The following is an 8,027-nucleotide window of genomic DNA, read 5'->3' on the forward strand; positions in this document are numbered from 1 at the left end:
TGCATAAGAACACACCCAATACCCATTCTTGATGCGTCGCAGTAAATAACAAAATCTTCCATTCCATCAGGTAACGATAAAATAGGTGCCGTAGTCAACTTCTTTTTCAACAATTGGTAGGCACCCTCTTGTTCGGAAGTCCATTCATACTTCTTCCCCTTATGTGTCAAGGCAGTTAAAGGTTTGGCTACTCGGGAGAAAACTTGAATAAATCTCCTATAATAACCGGCTAAACCCAAAAATTGACGTATTTGCGTTGAAGTTTTCGGGGTTTCCCAATTTTTGATGGCTTAGATCTTGGCAGGATCAACTTTGATTCCATTACTACTGACTACGTGGCCAAGAAATTGTACTTCATTTAACCAAAAAGCGCACTTAGAGAATTTTGCATAAAGCTGTTCTTTTATTAACAATTCTAACACAAGTCTCAAGTGTTGTTCGTGTTCTTGGTTATTCTTCGAATAGATAAGAATGTCATCAATAAAGACAATAACAAACTTATCTAAATATGGACTACATACTCGGTGCATGAGATCCATGAAAACTGCGGGTGCATTGGTTAGACCGAATGGCATAACCATGAATTCGTAATGGCCATAACAAGTTCTGAAGGCTGTTTTTGGTATATCGGCTTCTTTAACCCTCAGTTGATGATAACCCGACCTTAAGTCGATTTTGGAGTATACGCTCGAACCTTGGAGTTGATCAAATAGATCGTCGATTCGGGGTAAAGGGTATCGGTTTTTGATGGTTACTTTGTTCAGCTCACGGTAATTGATACACATGCGAAAAGACCCATCTTTCTTTTTAGCGAACAAAATTGGAGCTCCCCATGGTGACGTACTCGGTCGGATAAAACCACGTTCTAATAATTCTTGTAGCTGACTTTGTAATTCTTTCATTTCGGTGGGCGTAAGTCTATATGGAGCACGAGCTATTGGTGCGACTCCTGGGTACAAGATCTATTTGGAATTTAATGGATCGGTGTGGAGGTAGTCCCGGTAATTCGTCCGGAAACACCTCAGGAAATTCTCTTACAACGGGAACGTCATCGATTTTCTTTTCTTCTTTTTCAACCTTCTCGACGTGTGCTAGTACGGCATAGCAACCTTTTCTTATTAGTTTGCGTGCCTTCAAACTACGAATAAGATTTAATTTGGCATTACCCCTTTCTCCATACACCATTAAGGGTAATCTGTCTTCTCTCGGAATGCGAATCGCCTTCTCATGACAAACAACTTCGGCTTTCACCTTGGACATCCAGTCCATTCCAATAATTACATCGAAGCTTCCCAATTCCACCAGTATTAAATCAATTGCAAACGTTTCGCTAACTAAACTAATTTTTTGATTTCAGCAAATTTTATCAACCTTAATTAGTTTACCGTTTGCTACTTCAACTATACACTTTTTATCCAAAGGCGTTAACGGGCAATTTAATTTGGCACAAAGTTCTCTACTCATATAACTTCTATCGGCACCCGAATCAAATAAAACATAAGCATGTGTATTGTTGATAAGAAATGTACCCGTAACAAGCTCCGGGTCTTCCTGTGCTTTCTCCCCATTAATGTTGAAGGATCTCCCACGGCCTTGCCTATTTCCATTCCGGCACTTGTTTATGGTATGTCCCGGTTTTCCACATCCATAGCAAACAACGCCGTTATTATTTGTTCCGGCATTATTTACTCCTTTGTTTCTATTTGGTCCGTAGACTTCACACTTTGCTGCAATATGGCCATTCCTATTGCACTTGGTACATAATTCTCTACAAAACCATTCCGGATGAAACGTATCACACCTTGGGCATATAGTCCTTTGCTTTTTGTTGTTGTTGTTGTTGTTGTTAGGGTTATTGTTGTTGAGACGTTTGTTGTTGTTATTGTTGTGATTGGGATTGTTGTTGTTGTTATTATTATTGGGATGGTTGTTGCGGTTATTGTTGCGGTTGTTGTTGCAATTATTGTTGTTGTTGAGGTGGTTGCGATTGTTTTTGTAATTATTGTTTTGATTGTTGTTGTTGTTGTACTGGTGACCCTGATCACCGCTTTCCTCCCACTTTCTTTTCCCCTGTTTCACTATGGCCTCCTCGGCCGCTTCTTTCTTTATCCTTCCTGTAATTTGGCCTATCAATTTGTGGGCTATACGGATCGCTTTCTGCATTGTTGCAGGGTCGTTAGCACCTACATGCTCTTGGATTCGTTCCGGCAACCCTTTTATGAATGCTTCAATTTTTGCTTCTTCGTCCTCAAATGCTCCAGGACACATTAAAGCCAGTTCATTGAAACGTCGCTCGTAGGTAGTGACATCTAACCCTTGGGTTGTCAGTGCTTTAAGCTCTGCCTTGAGTTTGTTGATTTCGGTTCTGGGACGGTACTCTTCCGTCATCATGTGCTTGAAAGCGGACCATGGAAGTGCGTTGGCGGTATTCTGTCCTACGTAATCCATGTAGGTATTCCACCATGTCAAAGCAGTACCCCTGAAAGTATGTGTGGCATACTTAACTTTATCCTCTTCTGCGCAGTTGTTGATTGCGAATACAGCTTCAACCTTCTCTGTCCACCGCTTTAGTCCAACGGGTCCTTCGGTTCCTTCAAACTCATTGGGTTTGCAGGCTATAAAATCTTTGTAGGAACATCCTATCCGGTTTCCATTGTTTCCTCCACTGCTGAAACCCGATTGGTTATTGTTGTTCATTGCATTCACCACTGCAGCCACATTTGCAGCGAAAGCTTGAAGTTCTTCTGTGTTCAATTGTTGTTGTCTAGTAGCTGGAGGAGCCATTTCCTTCAAAAATAGCCGAATGAGTTAATCATATAGAATTTTTAGAAGTAGCCAAAAAGTATTTTGTAGCTTAATATGAACTTATTATTATAAAAGCCTTTTCTTCATATTAGCGTTTTATAACTGTAATAATGTTCATACTTAGCAGCTAACACACAAATTAACTACTAAAATTCTAATATGAAAAACTATGGTAAGTTATTACGTTACTACGTAATAATAAGTTGTAATAATAATAATAAACCTTCCATTCTTATTCTTATTATTATACAATCATAAGGAAAATTACATTGCGGATTTTCTTACAAACTTAAACACACAATATAATACATATTTCACAATGCATGGAATACAGGATAGCTGCCAATGGTTCAAGAACGGCGAGATTTCTTAGATGTTGACGTTGTTTCTTTCTCGACCAAACGTTTGGATTTTTGTTTGGATAGTTCTTTTTCCAATTCCTCCCAATTGGTTCTTTCGGCAAATTGTTTGGGAGCAAAACCAACAGTCGTTATACGAGCGGTCATTTTATAAACTAGTCTCTTAGGTGCTTCAGGTGGATGATTACAAACATTTTGGGTCATAATAGGTTCATCGGGTTTGGGATCAGGTATAATAGCTAAAGATTTTCCCAAATCACGTTGTGGTTCGGTAATTTCCACAACTTCTTCAGGATCCTCTTCTTCGGGTTCCTCTTCGGGATCTTCTTCTGGATCCTCTTCTGGAACCTCTACTGGCAATTGTGAATCTTCTCAATTTTCCTAACAATTTTCCACTTTAATGGTAGCACCAAAAGTTAACTTTTCCGTTGGTTCATAAGTCGTGTGCTTTGACTCAGCCTCCGAATCACTTGATAAGTAAATGAAATCTGAATCACTAGAGATGCTTATATGATCGGATGAAGTTATCTATCATAGAATAGCAGGCACGTTAAGAGAATGATATATCTTATAATATTTATATATTAATAATCTTATGTTTCCAACAATTATATTAAGCAATCATTTTTAAAACAATTACGGTCGAACTCCAGACTCACTAATGCATCAAAAATCAGTTAGACACACTAATGAAAAATTTTCTGATTCTCTAAGACCAACACTCAGATACCAACTGAAATGCCCCGTTCATATTAATTATAAACGTTTCATATTAATTGGTTTCTTTGCGAGGTTTTGACCTCTATATGAGACGTTTTTCAAATCTTGCATTCGTTTTTAAAAACAACCATAACCTTTATTATTGAATAAAGGTCTTAATGACATAATTTAGATTATTTATCAAAGACAATCTCCTCAAATAAATAAGTTTTTACACAACCCATTACAATATGATCAAATATATTACAACAAATACTCCGAATGCAAGTTTAAACAATATAAACAATTATGCTGACTCCAAATCTTGACCTTGGGTTGGCATACGACAGCGGAAGCATTTTTAATATTCACCTGAGAACAAACATGCTTAAAACATCAACAAAAATGTTGGTGAGGCATAGGTCTAATTTCTATATAGTAATCATAATATTTAATAAGCCACAAGATTTCATATAATTAAATGCGCAGGATCATTACAACTGCAAAAATCATTCATACGATGAGTTGCCTGGTAACCAACCTTAACATAGAGCGCTTAAGATATCTGGCATCATACAGTCCACTATTTAAATGTATGACAAGGACCCTTCGAAGTACTAAAGCATTTCCACTATTCAAAAATGGGGGTGGTTGGTGCCCGTAGATCTACCTTTAGGATTCGCGTCAATTAGTGTTTTTCACTAATTCTTAGGTTACCAAGCATAACAATAATAAGTACAGATATCCGGTATAATAAAACAATCGTAGAATGTAGTTCCATGAACTTGTGCTTATTTTGTAAAACATTTATAAATTTTGCATGTATTCTCATCCCAAAATAATTTAGATAGTAAAAATGGGACTATAACTCACTTGTGATGATTTCCGAATAGATGGTGGTAAGACTTGGCCTTTGACAAATTCATGAACCTAATAATAATATTCTTGTGTCAAGATATATATGTATATAATTAATATTCCATACTTATGATACTTGTGATAATTTTAATTGTCCATTGTTAGTAGTCCAACGTTCGTAGTCCAATAGTCCAATAGTCCAACAGTATAAATATATATATAAATATAAATGCGTATATTGTGTTAGAATTCACTAACACTATAATATAATGTCTTAATATAATAAGACACATAATATGTATATTGTCTGAAGCAATCCGCGACCCATTGTATACATGTCTCAGGCTCGATCACAACTCAAAGTATATAATATTTTGGAATCCACTTCGACCCACAGCTAACTCAAAATTACTACCAATGGTGTCTTATAGTTTGTTCCAATAATATATATAGAAGAAATCAAAATGATATGTCAAAACGCTGTATATGGATCCACGGTGATCAAGTCATATATATATATGGTGCCTTACGATCTTTATTAAGACTATAATATATTGTCGTAGAACTTAATCACGACTATTATAAATGTATTTCCATAAGTTCAGGAACAATACATGTATAAATACATGTAGGATATAAGGTAAGTTAGCTAGGATAAGGTTAGCATCTATTTTTATGAATCATGTCCGTAGCTAAAAATTAAGAAAAATATCCAATTTTGTTTTACCCATAATTTCTTCGTTACAAATCCGTTTTGAGTGATTCGAGTTGCCATGGTTTCGTATCGAACTCAACATTATTAATCTTAATAGAAAAAGTATAGGTTTATAGTCAAAAATATAGCTTAGGTGTCAAATAAGAGAAGATAGTCATATCCGTCGTAAAAACGACATCTTGATGACCCTTTTGAAAAACATACTTCCACTTAGAGTTTAACCATGGATTTTGGATATATTTCATATCCATATAAAATAAGATTTTTCAACAAAGGAAATCTTTTAATTCAAAGTTTAAGATAGGTTTTTAAAATTAAACCCAAAACAGCCCCCGTTCGACTAAGACGGCGTATATTCGATTTTAAGGTGTTCTTCGTGTTTACAAGTTTTATATCCTTATGTTAGCTTGACATATAGTCATAATACATGTGTTGAAGTATTTTAAAAGTCAAGTTAGAAGAATTAAGTTTATTTGCAAACAAGTTTAGAAATAATCTAAACTATGTTCTTGTTGTTATTAGTTATAACTCAAAATAAGATAGCTATATGAATACGAATCGAATAAGATTATAAATAAGGTTACTACCTCAAATCAAATGAATAAAGTTGATAGAGAAATAAGGAGAATATCTTGAGTTCAAAGATACCCTTGATGGCTTGGAATTCTTGAAGTATAAACATGGAATGAACAAAAGTTCGAATAAGAATTCTATCTTGAATTAAGATAGTTATAAGTATATAAATTGAACCAAAGTTTATATATGATTCTTACATTGATTATTATACGAGAAGCTACTGATATTAAAGTAGGATTATGGATTCTAAAGAGTTGAGGAGTTGGATTGAAAGATTGGAAGTAAACTTGTACACTTGGAATGATTCTTGAAGTGTTCTTGATCAAGCTTTGTTATGATGATTATAACTTGGATTATGAGACCAATACTTGCTGAATTGAATGGAGGTTTGAGAGAGTGTTTGAGTATGTGATTAGAGAGTAAAATGATGTAGTTAATTGGAATGAAATGGATGGTTATTTAACCTCCAAGTTGGCGTCAAAATGGGGGCATCAACATGGCTCCATGGTTTGTAATTTTATGCATTTAGTCATACTAGTTTCCAAGCCATGGTTCCCACAAGTCTGCATCATGTTTATACATGTCTCACAACTGATTGAGGGCTGCTAAGATCAATGATTTGGTATGTATATACCAATAGTAAATACGTATAGAAGCTGGGTATGATACGGGTATAAATATCGTATGAATACGAGTAGAATTTCTGATAGAATTGAATGCAATTACGAGTATAGCTATCTTTGTTGAGTATAAGTATATTCATATATGTACTTAAGTCCTTTAAAAGTGTATTAATTCATATTAATACAATACATATATATACATTTTAATTTAGAAGTTATTACAACGTTAATCGTTATATATATGTATATAGTCTTGAAGTCTTTAAGTTAGTAATCTCATTTTATGTATATAACCAATTGTTATTATATGTAATGAGATACTTATATATCATTTTATCAAATCATAAGTATATATATCCATATATACATCATTATATAACTATTTCGAGTTATGACGTTCGTGAATCGTCAGACAGACTGGGTGGCCAAACATTTGTATAAAATTCATTTCAAATAACCAAGTCTTAATGAGTTTGATTGCTTAACATGTTGGAAACATTAATTATGTAAATATTAATCTTCTATATATTAGCGGAAAAATTCGGGTCGTTACATATGATGATAACGCTTTAGTTTCTTTTGAAAAAAGAAATAATGGAGGTAGAAACTAGTTATATCAATAAATATGATGTACGTTTTGACTTTTGTTGACCTGAATTTAAGCATTGTAAGAGTGATGGTATTAGATTATAAATACCATCATCTCATCTAGTCAACTAAGCCTTCTAACCATAATTTCGTCATTCAATAAAAGGTGTAATATGTTTTCTAGGTTTTCTCACTTTCATTCCTAAATTATGTATTCCAAATCAATCAAAAACACGAATTCTACTATAAATTGTTATCAAACATGTGGTATCTGAAATGTCCCGTTCATATTGATTATAAACGTTTCATATTAGTTGGTTTCTTTGCGAGGTTTTGACCTCTATATGAGACATTTTTCAAAGACTGCATTCGTTTTTAAAACAAACCATAACCTTTATTTTATCAATAAATATTTAAAAAGCATTACGTAGATTATCAAGTAATGATAATCTATAATATATCGTTTACACGCAATCATTACATAATGGTTTACAATAATAATATGTTACATCAAAATAAGTTCTTGAATGCAGTTTTTAACAATATCATACAAGCATGGACTCCAAATCTTGTTCTTAATTTAGTATGCAACAGCGGAAGCTCTTAATAATCACCTGAAAATAAACATGCTTAAAACGTCAAAAAAAAAAAAATGTTGGTGAGTTATAGGTTTAACCTATATATTATCAAATTGAAATAATAGACCACAAGATTTCATATTTCCATTTCTCGTAAACAACATGCATGCATATAGCAATCTGCATAAAAATCATTCATATGATGAACACCTGGTAACCGACCTTA

The sequence above is a fragment of the Rutidosis leptorrhynchoides genome, chromosome 6 (genome assembly GCF_046630445.1).
Source record: "Rutidosis leptorrhynchoides isolate AG116_Rl617_1_P2 chromosome 6, CSIRO_AGI_Rlap_v1, whole genome shotgun sequence".
Lineage (NCBI taxonomy): Eukaryota > Viridiplantae > Streptophyta > Magnoliopsida > Asterales > Asteraceae > Rutidosis > Rutidosis leptorrhynchoides.